Source organism: Balaenoptera ricei, chromosome 19, assembly GCF_028023285.1.
Source record: "Balaenoptera ricei isolate mBalRic1 chromosome 19, mBalRic1.hap2, whole genome shotgun sequence".
NCBI lineage: Eukaryota > Metazoa > Chordata > Mammalia > Artiodactyla > Balaenopteridae > Balaenoptera > Balaenoptera ricei.
This window is the reverse complement of record NC_082657.1, coordinates 17,233,726-17,251,323: the sequence shown is the minus strand read 5'-3', so window position 1 is coordinate 17,251,323 and position 17,598 is coordinate 17,233,726. Positions and strand designations below refer to the sequence as shown.

Genomic DNA, 17,598 nt, shown 5'->3' with positions numbered 1-17,598 from the left:
GTTTCAGGATGATTCAAGCGCATTACATTTATTGTGTACTTTATTTCTATCATTATTACATTGTAATATATAATGAAATAATTATACAACTCACCATAATGCTGAGAGGAGGCGGAGCTCAGGCGGTAATGCGAGCGATGGGGAGTGGCTGTAAATACAGATGAAGCTTTGCTCGCTAGCACGCTGCTCACCTCCTGCTGTGTGGCCCGGTGCCTAACAGGCCACGGACCCTACTGGTCAGTGGCCCAGGTGTTGGGGACCGCTGATGTAAAGGCTCTGGCCAACAAACAGTTACTTGACCAAAAAAGCCTGTAGATACAAAGTGGAAGGACACGTTTGGAGCACTGGAAACTAAGTAAAATCCTAAGTATTCCATATGCAAATACTTTGTTGAGATGATATTTTGCTTGATGTCATAACATTGGGCTGACAGCAAGAATGAGTGTCATGTGGGCTTGATAAGACCAAATCTGCAAGTCAAAGTGAGTTTTATGTTTGACTGTACTCAGTTTTACCACTGCATAAAAGAAAAGAAGAATGTCATAAAGGCTACAGGTAGTTCAGAGAAGTTTTACTGGAAAAAGAAACAGAAAGAGTAAAAATATCTTAATGTACCATGGGACAGAAACAAACATTTCTTTTAAATAGAGATGACATCTGTTTAATTAGTCCAATTGTATGTACACTCTCCTTTTAAATTTTCTTACGTCTATGTATCTAAAGAATACATAGGGAGTTCCATAGTGGCCTAGTGTTTAGGATTCTGGGCTTTCACTGCTGTGACCTGGGTTCAGTCCCTGGTTGGGGAACTGAGATCCCGCAAGCCGTGTGGCCAATAAATAAATAAATAAATAAACATATACACACACATAATATAGTGTACAAAATTTAAATATCTAATATCTAATAAAAAGTTAAAATGCTGTATCAGAGGACAGAACCATTTGTCTCGCACACCTGTTTAATCCGTCTTACTATTATTACTAATTGCCACTATTAGTTCTATTGATGTTCTATTTAATAATAGCATTTCTGTAACGGAAAGGTAAACAATACAGAACGATAAGTAATTTCAAACACCTATTTTTCATATTTTTATGTTAAAGTAATAACGCATTTTAGTATATATTATTAGGTTTGAGGGGGTCTGGTATGGTAATGTCCTGGGTTGGCTCTCTTCTTTGGGCTTCAAGCGATCGTGAACTCCTGTGTCCTCAACTCCGCCTTCCCTGGTCCACCCAAGTACAATTCTCCTTCTTCAGTCCGGGTGGACCAACCCATTAAACCCAGCCTCTAAGGTGGGCAGAGTCAGGGCCTGGTGTCAGCCTGTGCCTGCGAACTCCCGCTACCGATGGGGCGCGGGATGAGTTGTTGTCGTAGGCGGCGGGCCGCGCAGGTACTCAGGTTTTACCACTCCGGACTACATTTCCCACAGGCCACTGCGATCAGGCCCGCTTAGCCTGGGACTACATTTCCCAAAGGCCGCCGGGGCAACCTAGACCTCTGCCTTTCCCCCTACCGTTTGTGATTGTTGGCGCGGCAGTGAGCTGTGGACTTCTGTAAGGAAAAAGTCAGAGCCCGGCCTCGGGGGAGAGCTCTGCAGACTCGGACCAGCACCACCGGGTAACTGGGTTCCGGGAAGAGAATCAGTGAGTGCGGGGTGTGCGGGCCGGTGCGGACCCCGGAGCCTGCCAGGCGGGCAGTGGGAGGGTGGACGAGGCGCTCCTGGCTTGGAGGCAGGGCTGCTCCAGTCAGGGGAGAGAGGGTAATTTGTGAGAGAGAGTGCGGGTGTGAGTCCGCGAAGACTGGAGCCAGGACCTCCGTGTGAACTTGGATTCTCAGCTGAGAGGTGTGCCACTGCGACCCGTGTTGCCGGTGCCTGCTGCCGCCTGCCCCATTCCCCTCCCAGCCACGAGGGTCTGCCCCAGACAGCTGGTCCCCAGAAGGAGGTCGGTTATTAAGCCCCTATATGAAGTTTCCCGGCAGGAAGGCACATAATTGATCTGGAGATTGGAATTTTAGAGCAGGAAAAATGACTTCCAAGGATCTGTTGTTTAAATTACTTTTCCAGTGATAATTTTATATAAAAAAAGAGAATAAGATGATATTGGCTGTAAACATTTACATCAGTCTCTGTATTGCTCAGAAAGAACGGGATTCAACCTTTGTGAATTATTGTAGTTTTGCATCTTATTGCAGAATGGTGCCTCTCTCTGTAATTTCTACGGAGAAATTAAAGGGGAAATTTAAATGTCAGAGAATCTTTTCTGCTATTTTTTAAAAGAAGAGTTGCATTCTTAAGGCCAGGCTCTAAATGTTTTATATAGAATACAAGAAAGCTTGTCATTCTGATTGCTGATTCATGGATTTGTTGGAATGCGCATGCAGATTGCATCCCTGTGAACAGTTATTTTAAATATGTCAGAATTGTCCCTAGAAGATTTCCTAAAGAAAAGCTGATTCCAATCAATTAAAAAAAAAAAAAAAAAAAGCATGCCAGAGATAAGCAAAAATTGGAAACAAAGTTTTACTTTTAGAAAAATGAGGGAGTTCCCTGGCACTCCAGTGGTTAGGACTCAGCCCTTTCGCTGGCAAGGCCTAAGTTCAATCCTTGGTCGGGGAACTAGGATCCTGTAGGCTGTGCTGTGCGGCCAAAACAAACAAACAAAAAAGGCAATACTTCCAAGTTAGTTGTCCGATTGAGCAAATAAAAATACAGAATGTTCATTAAAAATAAAAATGAAATAAGAGGCATGTAATGTTCTTAAATAGCTAACCCGTGTTAAGCAATTATTCTATTCTAGTACGTGTTTTAACTGAATTTTCTTATTCTTCTGCAAGATAACCATATGTAGTAGCTGATACTCTTATCCCTATTTTAATGATGAGAAAACTGAGCCACTGAGATGTTTGTAAATGTCAGATCAATATCGTCTATATTTTCCCTCTCCCATGGTTTGATCTTATCCTGAGGCCACAAAGGAAGTTCTGGTTTGGGTGATATGGTCTCTTTTTCGGTTAGAATGTAGGAATGGAGGGAGGAGAATCTGTTCACAACAGAACTGTGCAGCCCAATCTTAACATCCACATGAGCCTTCCCAAAATGAAGGCTTAGACAGAAAACCTACTGAAGTGTCTGATTCTGGCTTCACTGAAGAAATGCTGTTGTTCTGCAACCAGCTGTTTACAGCTTGGTTCACTGGGTTTGGATTTATCCAGAATCCCTCCGTTCTTCCACAAAATGTTATGTGAGGGCGGTTGTGTCATAGTTTGGAAGCTGAAATGGGGGGACAAGTTTTATTGGCTGAAGTTATGGGGAACACTAAAGCCTCCTTTTTGTCTCTCAGCTCTGAATTTTCTAGAGTTTGAACCCTTCAGATAGAAGAAGCCCAAGGAAGACTGATCGGTTCTTACATTTCTGATAACATGGCCCAAGTAAGTTGTTGTTTCTCCTTGAAATATTGGGATTTTTAGATTACATAGATAATTGTCATTCATTAACCTACAGTGTTCTTCCTAAGAGAGCACCATCTAATTACCCGCTTCCTGATTCCTCCTATGTGAAACAGTGCCAAATAACTGCTTCCTCCTTATGAGGTGTCCTTTTCTAATTGGTGTTCATGAATTCACTGAGCAAATTACTGAACAGGTCCTATGTGATATGTCTTTGCTGAAGGGCTGTGATGGAGCAGTGAAAATATGAAGTCCCACGAGAAAATTATTTGAGCTTCTTATGTCAGTCTCTGGTTTGGTGAGTTCGAGATACTGGCCTCATTTTTACCATACATCAGAAAACTAAACATTTTTCACAGACCTGATAAGATGGGATTTTGTATTGATTGGTCTCAGTCTTAATTTGATGAGCTCACATGCTCTGTGAGGCTTTTAGGGACACATTAGAGATGTGATTGTGACATGGTAACATTGATAGCATGGTTCTTGCCAGGTGATGCCTGAGAGAGTGGTACTAGGTCAGTTTTGTTGTGGAATGGGACCTGCTGGACTTGGGTGACTTACTTTTGATTCTGAATCATCTGCATCATTATCCACTAACTGAAGAACAGACAAAGTGTTGAGTGAGGAATGCTGCATGACAATATACTAATAAGCATATTATCATAAGTAGTAGGTTAACATAGATTACCAGAACTGGGGAAACCTGGGGCATTTGGTCCAATCTCATATATTTATAACATAATTACAAACTCTGATATTTGTATCCCTGAGATGTACTTTTATGCCATCATGAAAAATGTATTTATCAATACAAGGAAAAATACTTATGATGTGATCTGGCATAATGATCTTGAAGCTTGAGGAATTAACAAAGTTGTATAATATCTGTTTTCTAAAATAGAGATTTTTATGCTTGAAAAAAAACCCAAACCTTTTCTCTTAAAGGGAAAATAATGTAGAGACTAATAGTTCTTGAGAATGTATTGGGTCACCTAGCAGGCAGTGTCTTTGTGTGTACTCTTTTATTTAACAAAGAAACTTGGATTATTTTATCCATTTCCCAATAGCTCTGGAGTATTGTGGTATGCCACAGCGTAACAGGAAATTTTGTCCATAGCACAGGATTCTTCTAGAACATGAAGATATTCTGCTTCATTTACTTTTTTAAAAAATTTTATTGAAGTATAGTTGATTTACAATGTTGTGTTAATTTCTGCTATACAGCAAAGTGACTCAGTTATACATATATATATATTCTTTTTCATATTCTTTTCCATTATGATTTATCACAGGATATTTATAGTTCCCTGTGCTATACGGTAGGACCTTGTTGTTTATCCATCCTATATATAATAGTTTGCATCTGCTTACTTTACTTCTTATGTCATGAGCCTCCAGCCTACTTGATTGCTATATTATTGCTTCTTTGTTACATTGGAACTCTTTATTTCCTCTCCTTTCATCTTGAAAACATTTTCTTCCTTTTTTTTTTATTTTTTTATTTTTACCTGCCTCGGGTCTTAGCTATGGCTACATTTTCTTTAATTTCACCAGAAATATGTGGGTTTGCAGTTTCAGGAGTCAGTGACATTCAGGGATGTGGCCATAGCCTTCGCTCAGCAGGAGTGGGAGAGTCTGGATTCTGCTCAGAGGGTCTTGGACAGAGATGTGATGTTGGAGAACTATAGGAACTTGGTCTCCCTGGGTAAGTTTACATCTCTCAAATAAATTAGAATCTCCTCCCTGAAATACTTTCTTTGTTGTACATTTTAGGGCTGTCTTAAGAAGTGAATGTAATTTCTTCTCCCTGTTCTCAAAGAAGTAGTTTGAGCTTTGTTAGGTTGGAACTGATGAAATGGCAGGATTCGAATTCTGGGGTGTTCTATAAATATTGACAAAGGTCAGATTTCCTGTTGTGTTTATGCCCACAATGGTGAGCCCACCTGCAGGCAAAACAGCTAGACAAAGGTTCTGATTTGTTCCATCTGAAGAGCCTGTGCAATTTATTTAGTGGTGGATTAGATAAACATAAATTATTTAAAGCTGAAATTACATCATTTTATTTCTTCCAAAACAATTTACCTGATTTTGTAGTTAAAATTTATAATCCATGAGCTTTGCATTTAGGATTAAATGAATTATAAATATAGATGTCTCAGGAAACTTTCTTTTTTCTCTTAGAAAAATAACAATAATAATGTTGATAACTCACATTGTTCTAACTATGTACCAGTCACTATTTTAAGCTCTTTATGAACATAGTACTTCATAAGGTGATTGTGGGGGGAAAAAATCAGTTGATACAAATCAAATACAAATATATGTAATCATTTTAGATGAGAATGCTGAAGCACAGTGAGCTTGAGTTATCCAAGGTCACAGAGCTAGTACATGGCAGAACCAGGAATTTGAACCCAGGTGCTCTGGGTCCACAGTCTTTGTTCTCAGTTACAATGTCATGCTTTCTGTCAAGACACAGAAGGTAGGTAGGTAGGTAAGTAGATAGATAGATAGATTTCACTTAAAATAAGACCTTTCCCCTCCTATCTGGATTCTTGAATCCCCTTGCCATTCTCTTCTCTGTAGTACTTAGCAATCATTTTGACCTTTAGTTTATTACAAATTTAACACAAGCTTAAAAAGTATTTTTGAATTCATCTTTTATTTCTCATTATATGGCATTCTTATCTTGTAAGCAGGTCATTCCTGTTCTAAACCACATGTGATTACCTTATTGGAACAATGGAAAGAGCCCTGGATGATAGTGAAGAAAGATCAAGGAAGACAATACACAGGTGAGTAAGAGTATGTTGGGTAGAGAAGCCGTCACTGCTGGAAACAGCCCATGTGGTCAGGGAGTAGGCACATGTCTGAGAGGTTGTTTGGAAGACCCTTCAAAGGCCTGAGACTTGGGGGAAAGATGAATATCTCACCAAATTTTCCAACTCTTTACCAATTTTAACATTCACTCTTATCATATTTCCCAGTCACTTTAATAGGCTTATACTCTTTCCCAGTACAATACTTCAGCTGTGTTTTTTTTTAATTTTTGAGTTTTATTTTATGTATTTTTTATACAGCATGTTCTTGTTAGTTATCCATTTTATACATATTAGTGTATATATGTCAATCCCAGCCTCCCAATTCATCCCACCACCACCACCATTTGGCTTATAATGTTAGTGGTAGAAAGTGGTGAGAAGGTACAGTATTCATAATATATTCTGAATGTAGAACTAACAGCATGCCAGTGAACTGTGAATAAGTGTGGAGGCCAAGAGAGAAACTAAGAAGAATCAACAGGTTTTGACTTGATCAGGTGAATGGTGATACAGCTGCCTGAGATGGGACAAGACAGGTTGGAGGGCAAATCTAAAATACGTCTGTTTTGGGGAATTCCCTGGTGGTCCAGTGGTTAGGGCTCCTGGCTTTCACTGCCGAGGGCCTGGGTTCAATCCCTGGTCGGGGAACTAAGATCCTGCAAGCCACAGGTAGCAAGGCCAAAAAAAGAAAAAAAAATGTTAAGTTTGAGATGACTATTCATCATCCCATTGGAGATGCTGAGTAGGCTGTTGAATGTGCAAGCCCGGAGGTCAGGGACAAGTGTGTATTTCTTAAGAACAAGTTTGTTCTCTTTATAACTATAGCATAATTATCAAAATCAAGCTTTGGTGTAGTACTTTTACCTAATCTACAGACCTTAAATCAAGTTTCAGCAATTGTCTCAATGGTATCCTTTATAGAAAAAAAAAATTTTTTTTTCCAACCCAGAATCCAAAACAGAATCATGGATTTCATTTAGTTGTCTTCTTACTTTAGTCTCCTTTAATTTGAAGCAACTCCTTGATCTTCCTTTGCCTTTTATGACCTTGGCATTTTTGATGAGTACATCTCTTTTTAGATGGTCCCTCAAATTGGATTTGTCTAATGGTTCCTCATAATTTGACTCAGTTTTGTATTTTTGGCAGAAATATCACTGAAGTGATGCTGTCCTTCATGCATCGTATATCAGGAGGCTTGTGATGTCAGTTTATCCCATTACTGGTGATGTTAACTTCAACCACATAATTATGGTAGAATCTGTCAGGTTTCCCCACTGCATCTTTTTCCATATGCAATTAAGAAGTGGTTTGTCGTCAGATACTTTGGAACGATAAATGTCATGTTCCTTATCAAACTTTTACCACTAACTTAGCATCCATTGCTGATTCTTAAGTAAAGCAGCTTTTTCCGGGGTCAGCAAACCTTTCGTGTAAAGGGCCAGATAGTAAATGTTTTAGATTTTACGGGCCATGTGGTTTCTGTTGCAACTACTCAGTCCTGCTGTTGCAGCATGAAAGCAGCACTGACAGTCCTTGAACAACTCGGTATGACTGTTTTCCATTAAAACTTTATGTCGAAAACTTATGGCAGGCCAGGTTTGGTCCATGGATTATAGTTTGCTGATGCATAAACTAGAGGGTAATTTTGGTGATTTTGTAACTTTGTCATTTCTTCAACATTTGTTAGTTTGAATTTTTTAAATTAATTTATTTGTTTTTGGCTGCGTTGGGTCTTCGGGGCTGTACGCGGGCTTTCTCTAGTTACGGCGAGCAGGGGCTACTCTTCGTTGCTGTGTGCATGCTTCTCATTGCTGCGGCTTCTCTTGTTGCAGAGCATGGGCTGTAGTGTGCGGGCTTCAGTAGTTGCAGCACGCGGGCTCAGTAGTTGTGGCTCGCAGGCTCTAGAGCGCAGGCTCACTAGTTGTGGCTCATGGGCTTAGTTGCTCTGCAGCATGTGGGGTCTTCCCAGACTGGGGCTCGAACCCATGTCCCTTGCATTGGCAGGTGGATTCTTAACTGCTGCGCCACCAGGGAAGTCCCTAGCACTGAATTTTGAGGGAACACAATTCAAATCTGTAACAGTCTACATAGAAAGTCCCAAGGAATTTGCAATACTTCTAAACCTAGTAAGTGAGTTCAGCAAAGTCGCAGGACATTGGATCAACACACAAAAATTAATAACATCTCCATATACTAACAACAAACATGAGGACATTGAAATTAAAAACTCAGTCCCATTGGCAGTCACTCCAGAGACTTAAAATACTTGGGTAGAAATCTAACAAAACAAATGCAGGATATGTATGCTGAAATTTACAAAACCTAAGGAAACATATCAAAGAGATCTGAATAAATGGACAAACATACTGCATTTATGGATTGGAAGAATGAACATAGTAAAAATGTCAGTTGTTTCTTAAGTGACGTAGAGCATTAACACAATTCCTATCAAAATCTCACTGAGATTTTTTGTTGATATAAACACACTTATTCTAAACTGGACATGGAAAGTAAAGGACCTAGAAAAGCTCAAAGAGTTTTTGTTTTTTTTTTCTGGCTGCACTGTGTGGCTTGCGGGATCTTAGTTCCCTGACCAGGGATAGAACCCGGGCCCTTGGCAGTGAAAGCGCCAAGTCCTAACCACTGGACCGCCAGGGAATTACTGTTAAAACAGTTTTTAGAAAGAATAAAGTGGAATTGTTTTAAGATGCAGGTTTTATTATTATTCAGCAATGGTAATATTTCTCTTTTGGCATGGGAATGTAGGTGTGTACAAGTTGACAGGGAGAAAGGAGTATACCAGGATCATAGGCTAAGCAGACGGTGAGCTTTAGAAAACATAGTAGAATCCCTAATATCAAGGGAAGAAAAGCAATAGATCTCCTGTGTCAAATTTCTTCCTTAGGAGAGGCAATCCATGGGTGCTGCTGGAGTGGCAGGTTTAGTGTACAGTGTGAAGTTGTCTTTAGTGCAGGTGACAAAGTCATCTCCACCAGTGAACGGGGCTGGGGCGACATCATCTGGTAGGGGACACTCAGTATCCTCTTTAAGTGGATACCCACTCAAGTTGGTGTGGGTCTTGATTTTATGGCTCTAAGGTGTTACCAGGCTAAGAGGTTGGAGCTCCAGTATAGCCTGTAGACAGGCCCTCTAATTTGGCCAGTTATTATAAGCCCTTTGCCTCAGTTGTTGGTTTGGTTGGTGACAGGCAAGCTGGCAAGGTCTTTGGGTCGCAGGGCTTGTATTAGCCAAGGTTGATGGCAAGTAGACCTCACCATTTATCAATGGTGAAACAATGGTTGAAACAATGGCTTATTTAAAGGGTCTCTGCGTTGTAGACCAATGAAAGCACCCAGACCAGTGAGAAATGAGACCAACAGTCAAAAGTGTATGCAGCTGCAATTGATGTGCTGTTTTTATTTTCTTTTCTGGTGGAAGTTTAGGTTCAAATGGGTCCCCAGAGAATATGCACCCTCAATCTGGCCTCTAGCCCTTATAGAATGGGGACAATACTGACAATTTGTAAAGATAGATTAAGGCCTGGGACAAAAGAGAAACCCATTTAGGGTCAATTTTCTGGACTAGAATTTGAATTGTCTCAAGCAGACCATATGTCTCTCAGTTAAACTGGCTATGTGAGACTTATCAGAAACATGAAAGTCCTATTGAAAAGCTTTACCAGGAACCCAGTATTGTGTATTCTGGGAACTCAAATGTGTACCTTGATTTTTATCAGTAATGTCTATAACTCCAAAGGGAATAAAGGGAATAAGGTGTGTCCTGGCAAGGTTGCACGTGGTCTTATTATATGTAGAGACGTGATTTTGATCTATATTTTGGGTATCTGTGAGGCAAGAGATTCCCCGAGGTTTTTTTACCCTGAAGGGGGCAATGGCCCAACAGTTTGTAATAAATGAAATGATTGGGCCATTTGTTGGCTGGGACATTTAGTGCTAAAATGACTGCCTGAAGTTCAGTCAATTGTATTGATCCATGGGTCCTAACCTTTATCAAGGTCATCCTGACTAAGGAATGAAAGTAGCAACATTCCACTGATTAAAAAAAACAATTAAAACCATCCATTTTTATGATGGTTCATAGTGTCATTTGTACAGTTTATGAAATCACATTGCTGTTCATTCAGTTAGTCCCATGGGACTCTCCAGGTAGCCAAAGGGTCTGGAGCAAGAGTGACCTCTTCCAGCACTGTGGCATCTGGCAAGGGACTGAGGAAAGGTGAGGCCACCCACTCCTGGAGGTAAAATATACCAGAGAGTCCAGGTTTGGCTCCATCTTGTGTTAAGGAGGTCTCAGTAGCCATGCCAACCTTGTGGGGTACTGTTCCCATGACCTAATGCCTAATTGGCAGCTGGGTATGAAGGGTCACAGGCTCAAGGTCTGTGAGAACCTCTGTTTCCAGGAGAGCTCAGTATGTAGTCAGTCATTTTGTGTCAGTGCTGTATAGCAGAGGCCAAGAGGGGCTTCTTCTTGCTTCAGAAGCTCTTGACCAACTTATGGCCATTATACGTGGTCCAGAAACTCCAGGACACACGAGAAGAGGTTGCCATGGCATCGACAGTGAAATAATCTCTGAGGGCACTAACAGATATGCCTGTTGATTTAAATTTGACATATTTTAGAGCCTTTGTTGGAGGGGGCCCCATTTGAGGGGAATCACCCTACCCAGTGTTAAGGGTTACATGATGATAAGGGTTATATAGCTACAGTAAACAGGATAACATTATATTGATGCAGGGATTAAAAACATAGGTCAACGACTTCCCTGGTGGCACAGTGGTTAAGAATCCGCCTGCCAATGCAAGGGACACAGGTTCGAGCCCTGGTCTGGGAAGATCCCACATGCCGTGGAGCAGCTAAGCCCATTTGTCACACTACTGAGCCTGCACTTTAGAGCCTGTGAGCCACAACTGCTGAGCGTGTGTGCCACAACTACTGAAGCCCACGCACCTAGAGCCCGTGCTCCGCAACAAGAGAAGCCACCACAATGAGAAGCCCACGCACTGCAACGCAGAGTAGCCCCCACTCGCCACAACTAGAGAAAGCCTGTGCAGAGCAATGAAGACCCAACACAGCCATAAATAAATAAATAAATAAATTAATTAATTAATTAAAAAAAATAAGTCAATAGAACTATTCTGTTCTGAACCATTCTGAGAATCCAGAAATAGACCCAAACTTACCAAGTGATTTTGACAGACCAACTAAATCAAGTAAATGAAGGCAGGGAAGTCTTTTCAACAAATAATGCTGGAGCAATTGAACATCCATAGGCAAAAGAAATTAACATCAATCTAACCTCATGCCTTAAACAAAAATGAACTCAAGGTGGATCACGACTGAAATATAAAATATAAATGTATGAATAATTTAGTAGGAAACATAGAAGAAAATTGTCAGGACTGATGGCTAGGTGAAGGTGGTTTATGTTTTTTTTCAACAGATTAAACAAAAGAAAAGGTATCAGAAAAAGGATCTCGGTTTCCATATTTAAAAACTAGGAAAAGAGAAAAGCAAAGAAAGGAGAAGAAATAATATAATAAAGATCTAAATGGAAATCAATGAAGTAAACAGAATAAACTGCAGAGAAAGTCAGTGAAACCCAAAGCCTTAAAGAATAATAAAATAGGGACTTCCCTGGTGGTCCAGTGGGTAAGACTCCATGCTCCCAATGCAGGGGGCCTGGGTTCGATCCCTGGTCAGGGAACTAGATCCTGCATGCATGCTGCAACTAAGAGTTTGCATGCGGCAACTAAAGATCACATATGCTGCAACGAAGATCCCACGTGCCGCAACAAAGACCTGGTGCAGCCAAAATAAGTAAATATATATTTTTTAAAGCTATCAACAACAAATCTTTAAGTAATGATAATAATAAAATAAACAAACCTCTAGCCAAGAATTATCAAATTAAAAAGAGTAAATACACAAATTACCAATATCAGGAATGAGAGAAGAGACACCAATACAGATGTTATCACATAAGATAAGATAACCCATATAGCCCTACACCTATTTATGAAATTAAATTTGGAATTAGAAACCTTCACACAAAGCAAACCTCAGGCATAAATGCTTCAGTGGTGAATTCTGCTAAACATTTAGACAAAAAAAAAATACCAGTTCTACACAGACTATTCCAAAATATTGGAAAGACATGCTTTCCAACTTACTCTGTGAAGGTAACATACCAAAACCAGACAAAAGCATTACAGGAAAACCATAGACCAATATCCTTCATTAACATAGATGCAGAACCTGAACAAAATTTTAGCAAATCAAATCCAACAATATAAAAAAAGTAACATATCAAGAAAAAGTAGTTTATACAAGAAATGCAGGGTTTGATATATGAAAATTAATGTAAAAAAGATAAAACATACAATTGTAGTTGGGGGATCTAAGATGGTCCCTCAAATTCCTACTTTCCAGTATTCTCACTCTTGTGTAGCCCTCTTACATTTTACTAGAGTTGACCTATATGAATCATAATATAGTAAAAGTGAGGGTAAATCACCTCCATTTTACGTTATAAAAGACACTGGTTTCCTTCTTAGTGCATTCTCTTGCTCCTGGACCACTTGCTTTATTTGAGAGTATCCATCATGATCATTCCTATGGAGACCCACGTGGCAAGGAACTGAAGCTTCCTGTCAACAGAAAAGACCTTGGAATTGAATCTTGCAGCCTCAGGCAAGTCTTCAGAGACTACAACCCCAGTAGACAGCTTGCCTGCAGTTTCATAGCAGATATTGAACTCTAACTGCTCCCAGATTAATGTAATTTTTCTGAAAAAAATGTAAACAAATATGTAGTGACAGACAGCAGATCAGTGGTTTCCTGCAGATGGATGAGTACAGAGGGAGAGATTACAAAGGGCCCAAGAAAAACCTTTAATTTCATAGGTATAAACATGTATCAAATTGTACATGTTAAATATGTGTAGTTTAGACTTGAGTAAGGCTGGGTTTTTTTAAGCTAAGAGATACTCAAAACTCATCATTCATTATTTTACTACGTTTTACTATTATCTATGCTTTAAGGTTATTTATATTTAATGTATCCATGTATGGTAGAAACAGAATATGATGGTGTGCTACTACACATCTTGCCCTAATTTCACATTCACAGACATCATGTTGTAGCTTGAAATTGACTGTGTGGTAAACACTACAACTCAGAGCTTGATTTATTGTTTCATGTGAAGTTTTCAGAAAGTAGAGAGTATGTTAATAATTCAGATTAAACTTAAGGGTGTATTGTGTCTGTCATTTTCCATTGGGAACAGCACAGAATTGCAAGGAAATATTCTTTCAGTACTCAAAAAATTTTACCCAAAAAAAAAAAAAAAAAATTTTACCCCATTAAGCAAATAAATTACTGACGTCATTGATAAATGACTGACATTCTAACAAATTTCTTTGCAGTTTCAACGTATTCCTGTTAATGAAAATAGAAATATCAACCAATGTTCATTTTAACAATAGGCAAAAGATATGAATGGACATTTCACCAAAGAAGATATATGGGTGGCAAATAAACACATAAAAAATGCTCAAAATTATGAGTCATTACAGAAATTCAAGGTAAAACCACAATGAGGTTCTACTACAACATGCCTATTAGAATAGCAAACATTAAAAACACTGATTATAGCAGTTGCTGGTGAACATGTGGAAGAACTGGAACTCTTATTCAGTGCTGTGTGAAACACATATGGTATAGCCGCTTTAGAACACAATTTGGCAGTTTGCAAAATTTTTAAATATTCACCTGCCCTGTGACAAAGGCATTGCACTTCTACATATTAACACAAGAGAAATAAAAGCGTAGGCCCATATGAAAACGTGTACATTCATGGTCATAGTAGCTTAATTTGTAATAGCCAAAAGCCTGTATGTCATTTAACAGAAGAAAGTGTTTAAAAATTGCAGTGCATTTGATTAAGGAATCTGGGAGGATGGTAGAGCAGGAAGAACCAGGAACTTGTCTCCCCAACTAGACAACAATTGTACTGACAAAATGTATCTCATATACCTATTTTGGAACTCTGGGGTCTGTTCAAAGGCTTACAACTTCCAGAGGAAAGCTTAAGACAGTAAATTGCAGTTAATTTTGGTCAATTTCAGCCCTTAGCACTGTAACAGCTACCCATCCCCCACACACTTGCCCTGTGGCTGGCAGTTCTGCATGTGTCCCTGGAGCAGCTTGCACGCAGTTGGTGGGAACCTGGGTGAAACCCTGCTCTTTAAATATTGAGGACTTGTGCTGTGATCTATTGCTGCTTCTGACTGCAGAGGTGAAGACACAGAAGTGAGCAACCATTTGTGTAAATGTCATCGCATTGTTGCAAGCCCCTCCCTCTCCAGTTGAAGCGACTTCCAGGGGATTTGCACCAGCACATATTCCCCCCTTCATTTTTCTCTTTTCTCCTTTTGGACGCCAGATTTTTAGGGCTAAGACATTTCAAAGCAATCACATATACAGGGGAATTTGGAAAGTCATGACACATGTAAAGGCACAAGCTCAGAAAAGACCTGAGAAGACCTTAAGTTTACACCTCAGGTTGATCACCAGCAGAAACAGTCTACAACAATTAAAAAATTTTTTAAAATAAAAATGGCAAACCTTGCAGGGCAGAAATTGAGACACAGATGTAGAGAAAAAACGTATGGACACCAAGGGGGGAAAGCGGCGGGGGGGTGGGTGTGGTGGTGTGATGAATTGGGCGATTGGGATTGACATGTATACACTGATGTGTATAAAATTGATGACTAATAAGAACCTGCTGTATAAAAAAATAAATTAAAAAAAAGAGGCAAACCTTGGGGAAGGTGAAGAATCTGATTTCCAAAGTTACCACATTATTAGATTCAAATGTCTAGTGTTCAACAAAAAATTACAAGCCATACAAAGAAGCAGGAAAGCACGGCCCATTCAAGGGGGAAAAAAAGAAATCACCAGAAACTGTCTCTTAAAAAGACCTGATGGCAGATCTACTAGACAGAGACTTTAAAACAACTGTCTTGTCGATAATCAAAGAACTAAAGACATGGAGAAAGTAAAGAAAATGATGTATGAACAAAATGGAAATATCACAAAAGATATAGAAAGCATGAAAAGAAACCAAAAAGAAATTCTGGAGCTAAAATTACCATAACTGGGGGAAAAAAAGAAAAAAAAACTGCCAGAGTGATTCAAAAGAAGATCTGAGAAGACAGAAGAATCAAGACAGGGAAATTGAAAAAGAAAAAGAAAAAGACTGAAGAAAAGTGAACAGAATGTAAGGTACCTCTGGAACACCTTCAAAAGGAACAACATGCACGTTGTGGGAGTCCCAGAAGAAGAAGAAAGGGGAAGAGAGATAGCTTGAAGAATTGATGACTGAAAACTTCCCAAATTTGATGAAAGATATGAATATAAACATCCCAGAGGCTCAATGAACTCCAAGAATGAACTCAGAGACCCAAATCAAAGCACATCACAATCAAACTGTCAAAACACAGAGACAAAGAATCTTTAAAGAAATGAGAGAGAAGTGACTTGTCACATTCAAAAGATACTCGATAAAATTACCCACAGATTTTTCACCAGAAGCCTTGGAAGCCAGAAGGCAATGGGTATGTTATGTTCAAAGTGCTGAAGGAAAAAATGTTAAACAAGAATCCTATATCTGGCAAAATTGTCTTTCAAATGGGAGGGAAGAATTAAGAAATTCCCAGATAAACAAAAGCTAAGGAAGTTTGTTACCACCAGACCTGCCCAGCAAGAAATGCTGAAAGGAGTCCTTCATGTTGAAATAAAGGACATTAGACTAACTCAAAGCTGTATGAAGGGATAAAGATCTCTGGTAAAGGTACATACACTGGGCATTTTTTAAAACTACTATTATTGTAACTTTGATTTATAACTCCATTTTTAAATTTCTACATTATTTGAGAAACTAATGCATTAAAAAACAATTATTCTGTGTTTCTGGATATACAGTGTATAAAGATGTAATTTTGTGACATCAGTAACTGAAAGGGTTGGAGATGGAACTGTATAGGAGAAGAGTTTTTGTATGTTATTGAAGTTAGGCTGGTATAAATTCAAATTATAGTGTTATAATTTTAGGATGGTAACCACATGATAACTACAAAGAAGATAGCTATAGAATATACACAAAAGGAAATGGGAAGGGAATTAAAATATTTCACGTTAAAAAATCAAAAACAAAAGAAGACAGTAATACAGGAAATGGGGGACAAAAAAAGCTATAAGGAATATAGAAAATGAATAGCAAATGACAGAAGTAAATCCTTCCTTATCAGTAATTACTTTAAATGTAAATGGATTAAACTCTCCAATCAAAGACAGAGATTGACAGAGTGGATTTTTAAAAAATGACCCAACTAGGGCTTTCCTGGTGGTGCAGTGGTTAAGAATCCGCCTGCCAATGCAGGGGACACGGGTTCAAGCCCTGGTCTGGGAAGATCCCACATGAGGTGGAGCAACTAAGCCCGTACACCACAACTACTGAGCCTTCGCTCTAGAGCCCGTGAGCCACAACTACTGAGCCTGTGAGCCACAACTACTGAAGCACACGTGCCTAGAGCCCATGCTTGGCAACAAGAGAAGCCACTGCAATGAGAAGCCCACGCACCACAACGAAGAGTAGCCCCCGCTCACTGCAACTAGAGAAACCCTGCGCGCAACAACAAAGACCCAACGCAGCCAAAAATAAATAAATAAATAAATAAATAAATAAATAAATAAATAAATAAAAAGATAAAAATAAAAATGACCCAACTATATGCTGACTGCAGAGACTAACTTTAGATCCAAAGACACAAGTAGGTTGGGAGTGAAAGGATGGAAAAACATATTCCATGCAAATAACTAAAGAGAGTGAGGTTGGCTACACTAATAGCAGACAAAGTAGACTTTATTTAAAAAAAAAAAGTTACAAGAACCAAAGGACATTTCATATAGCAATAAAAGGTTCTACACAGCAAGAAGATATAACAATTATAAACATTTATGCATGTAATAACAGACCAAGAAATTATATAAAGCAAAAACTGACAGAATTAAGAGAGTAAATAGACAGTTCTACAGTAATATTTGGAGACTTTAATACTCTCCTCTAAATAATGGATTGAACAACCAGACAAAAAAAATCAATAAGGAAACAGAAGACTTGACAACACAATAAATCAATTAGATCTAACAGAAATGTACGTAATACTGTACTCGACAACAGCAGAAAACACATTCTTCTCAAGTGCGCATGGGACGTCTCCATAATAGACCATGTTAT

General features: G+C 39.1%; 1 long non-coding RNA gene across 3 annotated transcripts; it reads left to right on the top strand.

Annotated features, from left to right (window-relative positions):
• Positions 1–1,507: 1,507 nt before the first annotated feature.
• LOC132354275 (uncharacterized) lies at positions 1,508–13,654 on the top strand. 3 transcript variants are annotated; one of them, XR_009499221.1, is made up of 5 exons: positions 1,508–1,623; positions 3,348–3,435; positions 5,029–5,161; positions 6,153–6,251; positions 12,854–13,654. It is a non-coding gene; the product is annotated as an uncharacterized LOC132354275 (long non-coding RNA). The 3 variants fall into 3 exon arrangements; XR_009499220.1 differs by having other exon boundaries at positions 1,508–1,649; positions 6,156–6,251; positions 12,854–13,651; XR_009499219.1 differs by having other exon boundaries at positions 6,156–6,251; positions 12,854–13,650.
• The last annotated feature ends 3,944 nt before the right edge of the window (positions 13,655–17,598 follow it).